Source organism: Phycodurus eques, chromosome 14 (genome assembly GCF_024500275.1).
Source record: "Phycodurus eques isolate BA_2022a chromosome 14, UOR_Pequ_1.1, whole genome shotgun sequence".
NCBI classification, from domain to species: domain Eukaryota; kingdom Metazoa; phylum Chordata; class Actinopteri; order Syngnathiformes; family Syngnathidae; genus Phycodurus; species Phycodurus eques.
In genome coordinates, this window is record NC_084538.1 from 1505183 (window position 1) to 1514648 (window position 9466).

The following is a 9466-nucleotide window of genomic DNA, read 5'->3' on the forward strand; positions in this document are numbered from 1 at the left end:
CAAACCATCATTTGGACAGTTGCATTTGTGTTTGCGCTAAAACACGAAAATACGGCAAGAAACCACAACAAAGTAGCGTGACATCTTGGCGAGCCTTTAAAGCCAATAGTCTTCTTGCCAGGACCAGTAGAGTGCCGAAAAGTTGTCTCGCTGGAGACATACATTTTCTTTACTCATGCTGCATTCACGAATGCTGGGAAATTGGGAATAACCGACATACACTGTAGGGTTACGGTGACGCTTTACCTAATGTACATCAAATGAAATAGTTTATTGAAAGAATGATTCATTCTTTCATTCATTTTCTTTACCGCTTACCCTCACGCGCTGAACCCTATCCCAGCTATCTGCACCCTGAACCGGTTGCCAGCCAATCACAGGGCACATAGCAACAAACAACCATTCGCACTCACATTCACTCCTACGGGCAATTTAGAGTCTTCAATTAACCTCCCATGCATGTTTTCGGGATGTGGGAAGAAACCGGAGTGCCCGGAGAAAACCCACGCAGGCACGGGGGGAACATGCAGACGCCACACAGATAAGGCCGGGATTTGAACCCGCAATCTCACAACTGTGAGGCGGATGTGCTAACCAGTCGGTCACCGTGCCGCCTAAAGAATAATTCTCAACTGAAACTTGTGGAGGCATCAGAATGCGAGTTATAGTATAGATAAAAACACATAAAAAAACATTGACTTTCCAACAGTTTCATCTTTATAATTTATCATTTTTTGGTGGAACATTAATGCCATCACTTAGCTGGGTTGTCATATGAAGCGCTGTTGTCAATATTGGGCACATTTGTCATGAGGTCAACATGGTATCATGTTTCCACTTGCTGTACACGTAATGCAACAAACACATTTTTCATTCATTCATTTTACTTTCATTGTGTTTTGTGATCACATTATTATTTGTGGAAAGAACAAATATGTGGTTAAATCCCAAATAATGATCTGTGGTTTTAGTTTGACTTTTTTCGAGGAAATATTCGAGGCTGCTGTCGTTGCATTCATTCAAAAACAATGTAATTGGTGAGATGACTTTGAGAAAGTAATTGAAATAGTTACACTACTATGACATTCTCAACAGGATAACTTGTAATTGTAACCAATGACATTTCCGACGTCATCTTCCCAACACTGCTCGTAAATCAAGGTACCATCATATACCTTCTTCAAGACAAATGATCCCTCTTTGTGAAAAAGGCTACACAGTGAGTTTCCCTCAGTCTGATTGGCCAAATGATTTGTTTCCGGGTTGTCAGCGTCGTGCCAGTCAGGGAGAGGAAAAGAAAAGAATAAAAGCGCTTCCTCCAGGTCGACAGGGCAAAAGTAATAAAAGCTATTCCCCCCCCCCCCCCCCCCCCCCCTGTGTGTGTGCGGATTTCTATAATCCACACTGCTGCCCCCCATGGGGCCCAGCGAGCCACCGCCGTCCCACCGTCCACACTCTCGAGCCCTGCCATCCGATGCTCGTGCGTTTGTGCCGCCACTGTCTTTTCCAATAACGGAATGCTTAGAATAGCACATAACATAGCGACCCACTAAACCCGTAATGTATTCCACTTAGCCGGCGTAAGAGGGTCAACGCCCCCCCCCCCGCTGTGCGCTCGCTCCTTTTCTGTAACTTAAGGCGTTATATAAATCTTAAGACATTAGAACTATTATTATAATAGAAGTGCAATTGTACACGCTGTTTTTGTATAGTGCACACATTCTTCTTATCATATTGCTCCCACCAGCTCTTCAAGGACCTTTAAAAGTATTGGAAAACGTTATTGGGGCGGGATTACAACTGCGTGGGACTACGTGTAACCGACAGCCTTTTGTATGCAAACGGGCTCCCAAAACTGCTCGCAGGCTCTCTCTAAGCCCCGCAACCGTTGTCGTCTATCTCTCGGTGTAAATGACGTAACCGTCGCGGGGATTTACCTCGACGGATTGGCAAAAACACCAAAACCCTAATTGGCCGAAAGAGGTCCTTAAAGAGGCCGGGTAGGGTTCTGCGGGATGTTTTCAATGCACGCGAGGTGAGACAATAAAGAAATGAGACTGCGCCGCACGCAAAAGCCGTTCTTTAATCCGGCACACAGAGCGTTACATTTTTTTTCTAAAATTGCTTTTAAAAAATGTAGTGAAAGAAGCCGTTTTTTTGTCATGCATTATGTGAAATTGTTTATCTTACTATTGTTTTTGGTTATAGTATTTTTGGTTTTTGTATTTGCATGTATTATTTTTATTGATAAATATTTAGTGATATACATTAATTTAAAAAATGAGAATTATGTTTCTTTAACCCATTTTATGGTATTCTCCTAATGTACTTTTTAAAATTTGATTCGATGTATTATAATGACTAACACATGAAATAAAATTAATAAATTGGCCAGTTAAAAAAGCAATTCATTTAACTCACACAAAACAAATCTGAATTTTATTTTATTGTAATGAGTATACTAAATCAAATTTGAAAGATTACATTGGTTAGTTAAAATTAACATTTTGAAATCTAGTTTATAATACGTATAATTTATTGAAAATGATATTTTTAAATTCAGTTTTCTCATGAAATACTTGGTTTAATTTATGAATGTAAATAGAAATGAAAGAATATTAGTTTAAAAAAATCACATATACAGGTAGATCACTTAATTATAAATAATACAGTTAAAAATGTGTATTATTATTCAAATAAACTATTTCACATACACATTTGACCGTTTTTATGAGTAAGCTGGCTCATCTTTCCATTTTGAAATCTCAAATCCAGCGCAAAGGTTTATACATTGCGGAATGGTGACCAGATGTTGCACAACACGATTGCCTGAGCAGTCTCGTTTCTTTATTGTCACATCTTGTACACAACTGAGATTATACTTATTATATGTTATTTATGATCTAAAATGACGACTACAAGTATGCCTGCACTGTTTCGTAAGTGTTATGATGTCATGGGAAGAGGATGCCACGCGAATTACCCAGAATGCCTTTCACCAAGCAACTAGTACAACAAAGATTTTACATATCTGCGTAGGAACAAAACGAGCAAATTGTATTTTTGTACAACTGTCAATTGAAAATTGGCGGGGAGAAAAAAGAGGTTTGTCGGATCTAGCGGTGCCTTGGCCGACGACGGGCGAGGGTCCGTCTTTATGCGCTCGACAGTGCTGGTGAAAGGAATCCGCGGAATCATCCTTGTTTGTTTTTACTTAGCCAGAGGGCAAAGTCGGCTCGGTCACACGAGGGAGGGACGCTGCCGGAGGGCCCGAAACCATTCCGAAGCAAAAAAAATGGTTTTCGACCAGAGTCGGAGCGTTGTGATCGATGCAAATACAACTTCAAATGCACGCTGATAATCACCTGGTCAAACGGCGTTCAGGCTCATCCTGCTTCAAAGGTACAATTACCTGTGCCTCCTCAAATCAGCTTGTGGCACGTTGCGGTCAATAGGGGGCAGCATTCTAGCAGGAAGACGAGTCCCGGACCTGATCGTAATGGGGACGAAGACCTTTGGCGGTAATAGAAAATGAGCGCGTGGATGAAAGTTTCATCCATCATACGTAAGTGTAAAATGAAGAAAAACGACCACACAGTCTGTTTAATCTAGGAACGCGCGATAGCTACCTACCCAGTACAAGTATTCACACTTCTTCGAGTTTTCACCGATACTGAGTACTGATACCGCCAATGCTTTTGATCCATAACATTTCAATGAACACGATGACATAACACTTCCTTTCATTGTGACACATCATTCGCCAGTGTGTCCAACCAGCCAGTACTTGGCTCAGTGTAGCGCCAACTACTGGCGAGGAGGACTGACTCGATGTCAGATTTTAACCTTTTTTTTTTTTTTTTTTTTTTTGCATAAAGTATTAGCGGCTGTTGTCGACAGCCTGCACAAGTTCCCGATACATTGAAATAAGGCCGGTATCAGTACCTGGTATCCGTACTCAGCCACCCTTCTTTTAAACGTCGACAACAAATATTTTGAAGAATTGGAATTTTAAGTTCTTCTCCTGCATGTGTTAAAAAAAAAAAGTAACTGCTGTCACTTGAAAAAACTGAAAATGAATAAAACACTCAGTTTTAGCGTTAAAGAGAAATGACCGAGATGCCGTGTTGCAGTTTTGGCCTTTTTTAAGCAATTGTAAAAGTTAACCACAGTTAAATTCTGTGGGCAATGTCTTCACCGTTATTATTCAAATGATATGAAAATGACCCATATCTATGCTTACAGATATTGCATTTTAATGAGCATTTGATGAGATGGAGAAGGATATAATTCACACTGCATGTCATTTACTTCCCGCCCACCCTTACTGAACAGCATTGACCGTTTCATGAGAAAGTCGGAGTGCAATTATTTTGAGAAGGGCTGATATGCGCCAATAGAATGGTCCAGCCGATTCCTGGGTCAGGCCCGAGTAATAATGCCACTAACAACACAGACGACGACCTTTCAAAGGAATGGTTGGGATTTAAAGCCAAAAGCTCTCTGAAATGCAGCGTCGGACCAAATTTGGGACCCCCCTTGTTAGATTGCACTTTGGGGGTCCCCGCCGGGCACTCCACATGCCTCTCTAGCGCGCTAGCTCTCTGGCTAATGTTTTTTAGCTGATGTTATAGGACGAAAACCAAGTTTGGTGTGTCTGTCAAGGGAAAGAGCTCCTACAATCCAATGTGGAATGTGTTATTACGTGACTTCAGAATGGAAAAATCCACTTTTGAAGCGTCCAAATGTATTTTCTCAGGCCTCGGGGGGGACGGCGTGAAATAATTGTGTCCGGCGAGAGCTTCGCATACGTGACCCGTCCGTCCGTCCGAGCTGCGTGACTAATATCCATGTGCGACAAGAAGAGGAACCTTTTATTATTGCTGTCCCCAATCGAGTTGTGTTGGATTTTTGATGTCACGCCAGCACAATTAGCTGAGGGGAATGAAAAAAAAACAAAGGGCTCATTTATATCTAAAGGTGCCAAATATTTGTGTCTGAAGGGGCACGTCTAATTGTATTTTGCACAAACAATTGCTGTAACTTGTGTTTTTTTTCCCTCTGACTGATGCTTTGTTTTGTTGTTTTTAATCGTACAGTAATAATCACCCTTGTGTGTGTATTTACCAAATTAAATAAGTATTACGCTGGGCCCATGATAACTTTGTGTGCAAACCAGTAGCAGGCTGTACATTTGGTACCTGAACCTTCAGCGGGGACTTCAGCGCCTTAATCCAACTCTCGCTAATACCCTCATCACATCACAATGATAAAAACCGTCAATACACCACACAACTGTGCCATATAAACCACGTGGAGCAATTCACTATCTATATATATATAATAGAATGGGATGACAAACATTTCAAACAAATAATAATACGATGCATACTCACCAGAGATGCTGATTATTAACGCTTTCAGTTCCCCGCAGTGCTTTGTTAACTACGCTTTCGCCATCCACTCCATGAACTCCGTTGTCTTTTCTCACAATCGCAACACACATTTTCTACGACCGACTGCGACACGTACTCGGTTTATACCATACATGTACTGTACATACTCCCGAGTTTCAGGTGACTAACCCTCGCGTGTTGGCATTTCTCTCCCTCACCAACTACTCTTTATCCTCAACTCAAAAGCTGTGCTGATCTCAAATCTAAAGTGATTAGGCGCCGCCATCTACAGGCATCTGCTAGTCATTACAATGGGTTACAAACTTGAATTTCACAGACAAGCTGGCCGAGACCCTCTTCCACACGTGCATGTGTGCAAATTGCTACTGGCGTGTTTTGCTTGTCCAAGTTTTGCTCTGACCAACCAATCAGAGGACAGCAAAATGCTGACCAGTTGGATTCGTTCCGTGACCATGGTCCTATCTCAAAACATCTTTCTAAATTGAAATGAATGGAAATGCAATGAATCTGTTCCCCCCACCCGCCCCAAAACACCAAAATTCATTTTATTTAGCTTGTTTCGTTATAAGGAAACTTGCACTGAACACACACGAATAACATTTGCTCTCAACATAAGCTGCCACACGGAAAATAGAAGCACCAAAAATGACTACACTGAATGTATTTTCCTTTTTGTCGTCGTCTTCTTCTTCTCCGTCTTCTTCTATGGTCTCTTGGCAGAATCAGCTTAATGGTGCATGAGCACCGCCAACTGATATTATTCTTCCGCCGCAAGGAAACCAACGTGAATCGATGGTGGCCGAATGTTGTGAAGTTGGCAGGCGCCATCTAGCGGAAAAGGAAACTCTGGCCAAACGACGGCTCGAATCTGGAAACGATTTCAAGGCACCGCTGTACAGTCGAAGTTGCATGGGACAGCACTACTGCGACTAAAGACCAGGGGGAGATTAGACTGCCATGGCAACACATTGAGGATGCTCATGCTGTGTGCGCGTGTGTGTTTGTGAGCCAGGGAAATTCTGTGTGTGCGCGTGTGTTTTGTTTATGAGGGCGAGTGAGTGTGCGTGTGTGTCCTTGTATTGTTGCCAGGCAGATCGGCGGTCCACGTTGCTAACCCCTGACATCAGCCTTGCCTGTTGCCACCGCCGAGCGACTCACGGCAAGGGCCACACACACACACACACGCACACACACAGACACGCACGCACACCTTGAAACATTCGCTGGCTGCCTCACTTCAAATATCAACCAAGTGTTTTTTGCGGACCCCCCGGCCCCTCATTGTGTGTTTGTCTATTTGCGGACCACCGTGACAGCCGCGTGTAAACACTCGTCACTCTCACTGGGCTGAGTGGACATCAGAATGGACACAGGCCTCAGAGGACATAAGCCACAGTTGATATAGACTTCATTGGATGTACCGTAGCTAATGAAAAGTCTACACACCCCTGTTCAAATGCCAGTTTCTGGGGGGAGGGGGGTGTAAAAAAATGAGACCAATATAAACCATTTCAAAACTTTTTTTCACCGTTAATGTGACCTGTGGGGAAAAAAATGTTTTCAAGAGAAGAAGTAAACATAAACAACTGAGATAATGTGGTTGCAACGGTGTGCACACCCTCTTTTAACAGGCAGTAGTAGTAGTAGTACATCACATACATCTCAATAAATTAGAAGTGTCAAAAGCTTGAAAAAGCTCCAAAAAGTCAAACTCATAAAAATGCACTGCACACACTCAGAGTGAAATATTTCAGGATTTCTTTTGTGTACATAGCAAAGGAAAACCCCAACATCACCATCTCTAGAAACTACAATATTACATAACTAGCAAGCAAGAACCAATGAAAATGATTTGAATGAATTGATATAATGTGTGAGTACTGAGACAAATGAATGTTTCCACCAAATTCTAATTTATTGAGAGAACCCCATTAAACCCATTTTAAATGGGAGTCCGCACACACCTGGCAACCATTCAAAGTGCCTCTGATGAACCCCAAATAAAGTTCAGCTGTTCGAGTGGGTTCTTCTTCCGAACACAGTCACATCCCCGTTTATAGGACGATGTGCATACTTGTGCAACCCCATTGAAAAGATTCTTTTTGCAAATACGTTATACAGGGAAAAAGTTTTCAAATGACTTATATTGGTGTCTTTTTGAATGCATCTCAAAATCCTGACCTTTTAACACGGTGTGTAGACTTTTGGATCCCTTTTTGCCGTCTGCCATTACAGCGCAAAGAAAGTAAAGATGAAAATTGTGTTTATGAGACGAGACGTCAGCAATTCTTTGTTTTAAGCGGCTAAATGTGGGTTTTTTTGTGTGCTCATTCTTAGTTACTGGTAGGACAGACGACGACTTAACAGACTGCTTTTGTATTTCTGAAAGAATCCGAAAGGAAGCGAAAGGACAAAAAGAAAAAAAAAATCAGTATGAAAGGTTGGTCAGAAGGAACCAATGGAAAAATCACTTTCAAAAAGAATCAATGATGGAAAGCGTTTGAGGTGTTGGCAATTAATCGACAACTAATCGATCATCAAATTAATGGTCAACTATTTTGTTTCAGGTCAAATTGGTCAAATCCTCTGATTTCATCCTCTTAACCACAGGTGTCAAACTCAAGGCCTGGGGGCCAAATCTGGCCCGCCGAGTCATTCCATGTGGCCCGCGAAAGCAAATCATCTGTGTCAACTTCCATGATTCTAGCTGAAATTCTCATAAAATAATAACAATAAATAGTATCGTTGAGACATTGCAAGCATTTTCTGTTTGCAGTAACTTGAACAATAGTTGAACAAACGATTATCATTGACTTCTGATTTCCAAACTCAGTATCCATCAATTTGTTGTGTGTATGTAATAATATTAGGAGGTGACTAAACATTTCTATGGTTTCACAGTCAACGGCCCTCTGAGGGAAACCGTGACTACCATGTGGCCCGCGACAAAAATGAGTTTGACACACCTGCTCGAAACAGTAAATATTCTCTGACTTCTGTAGTCCTCCATATAAAAGCAGACTGCGTGTTGTCTTTTGTGTTGAATCCAAATCAGACATTTGCCAACATCTGCTGTTACTTTGGAAAACAAAGCGACCCGGTTCCAAATGGGCGCCGCGGCCCGGCGGTCGGGGACCTCTGCATTAATGGCCATCCGCCAAAGTGGACGTCGGACTTGGTGGCCCATATGACATTGCAGCACAAACTCAATCAGGTTTCCTTCAATATTTATTAAAAATGAGATCATTAATGGGGAAAAAAAAGTGTTGTATTACAAAGCACCAGGTTTTTTTTTTGCGTACAAATGCAATCGTGACAGCTGAGCACCAGTGAAAAAGATGAAAAGTCCTGAAATCTGCTTCCAAAAAGCTTTTGAATTCGAACCTGAACCGCACACGTCCCCAATGATGACAATCGCTCGCATCTTTAGCAGCTACGCGCAGAAAGTCGTTCGAGCGTTTAGTCCACATCCTTAATTCATGCACTACTACGCTCTTTGTCGTCACTGGTAAGACAGTTCCGAGCACTAGCAGAACTTCTGTATGACATTTCTGCAAACCGGTTGGACAACTGCATGTTACTAGTGAAGCAAAACTGCACTAGTTGACATGGGCACGCTAGTAGCACTGCTTAGTGAAGCGCTAGATGTTAAATAGTGGAAGTTTATACGGTTGGTAATTAGTGCATGGTTTTGCCTCACTAGCAACATGTAGTTACTCGTATACCCAGAGGCGGCTTGGCCATTATGGCCACCAGGGGGCGACACAAAATGGGTATAAATTCACCTTTGATACAGTTTTATTAAAATCAGTAATTGCTGTTTTTTAGTTTTAGTCTAATTTTACTTTCAGAAGATTGTATTGGACGAAAACTGCAGTAGAGTTAGTCACCTAAAATAAAAAAGTGTGCAAAGGGTAATATGTAAAATTTCCCCTCACTTTCTGGAAGTCATTATGTTCATCGAGCTTCACGGTTCTCAAAAGTGGAGTACAAGTACCACCGGTGATACAGGGGCTCCCTCTAGTGGTACATGAAGGAATCACTGAATT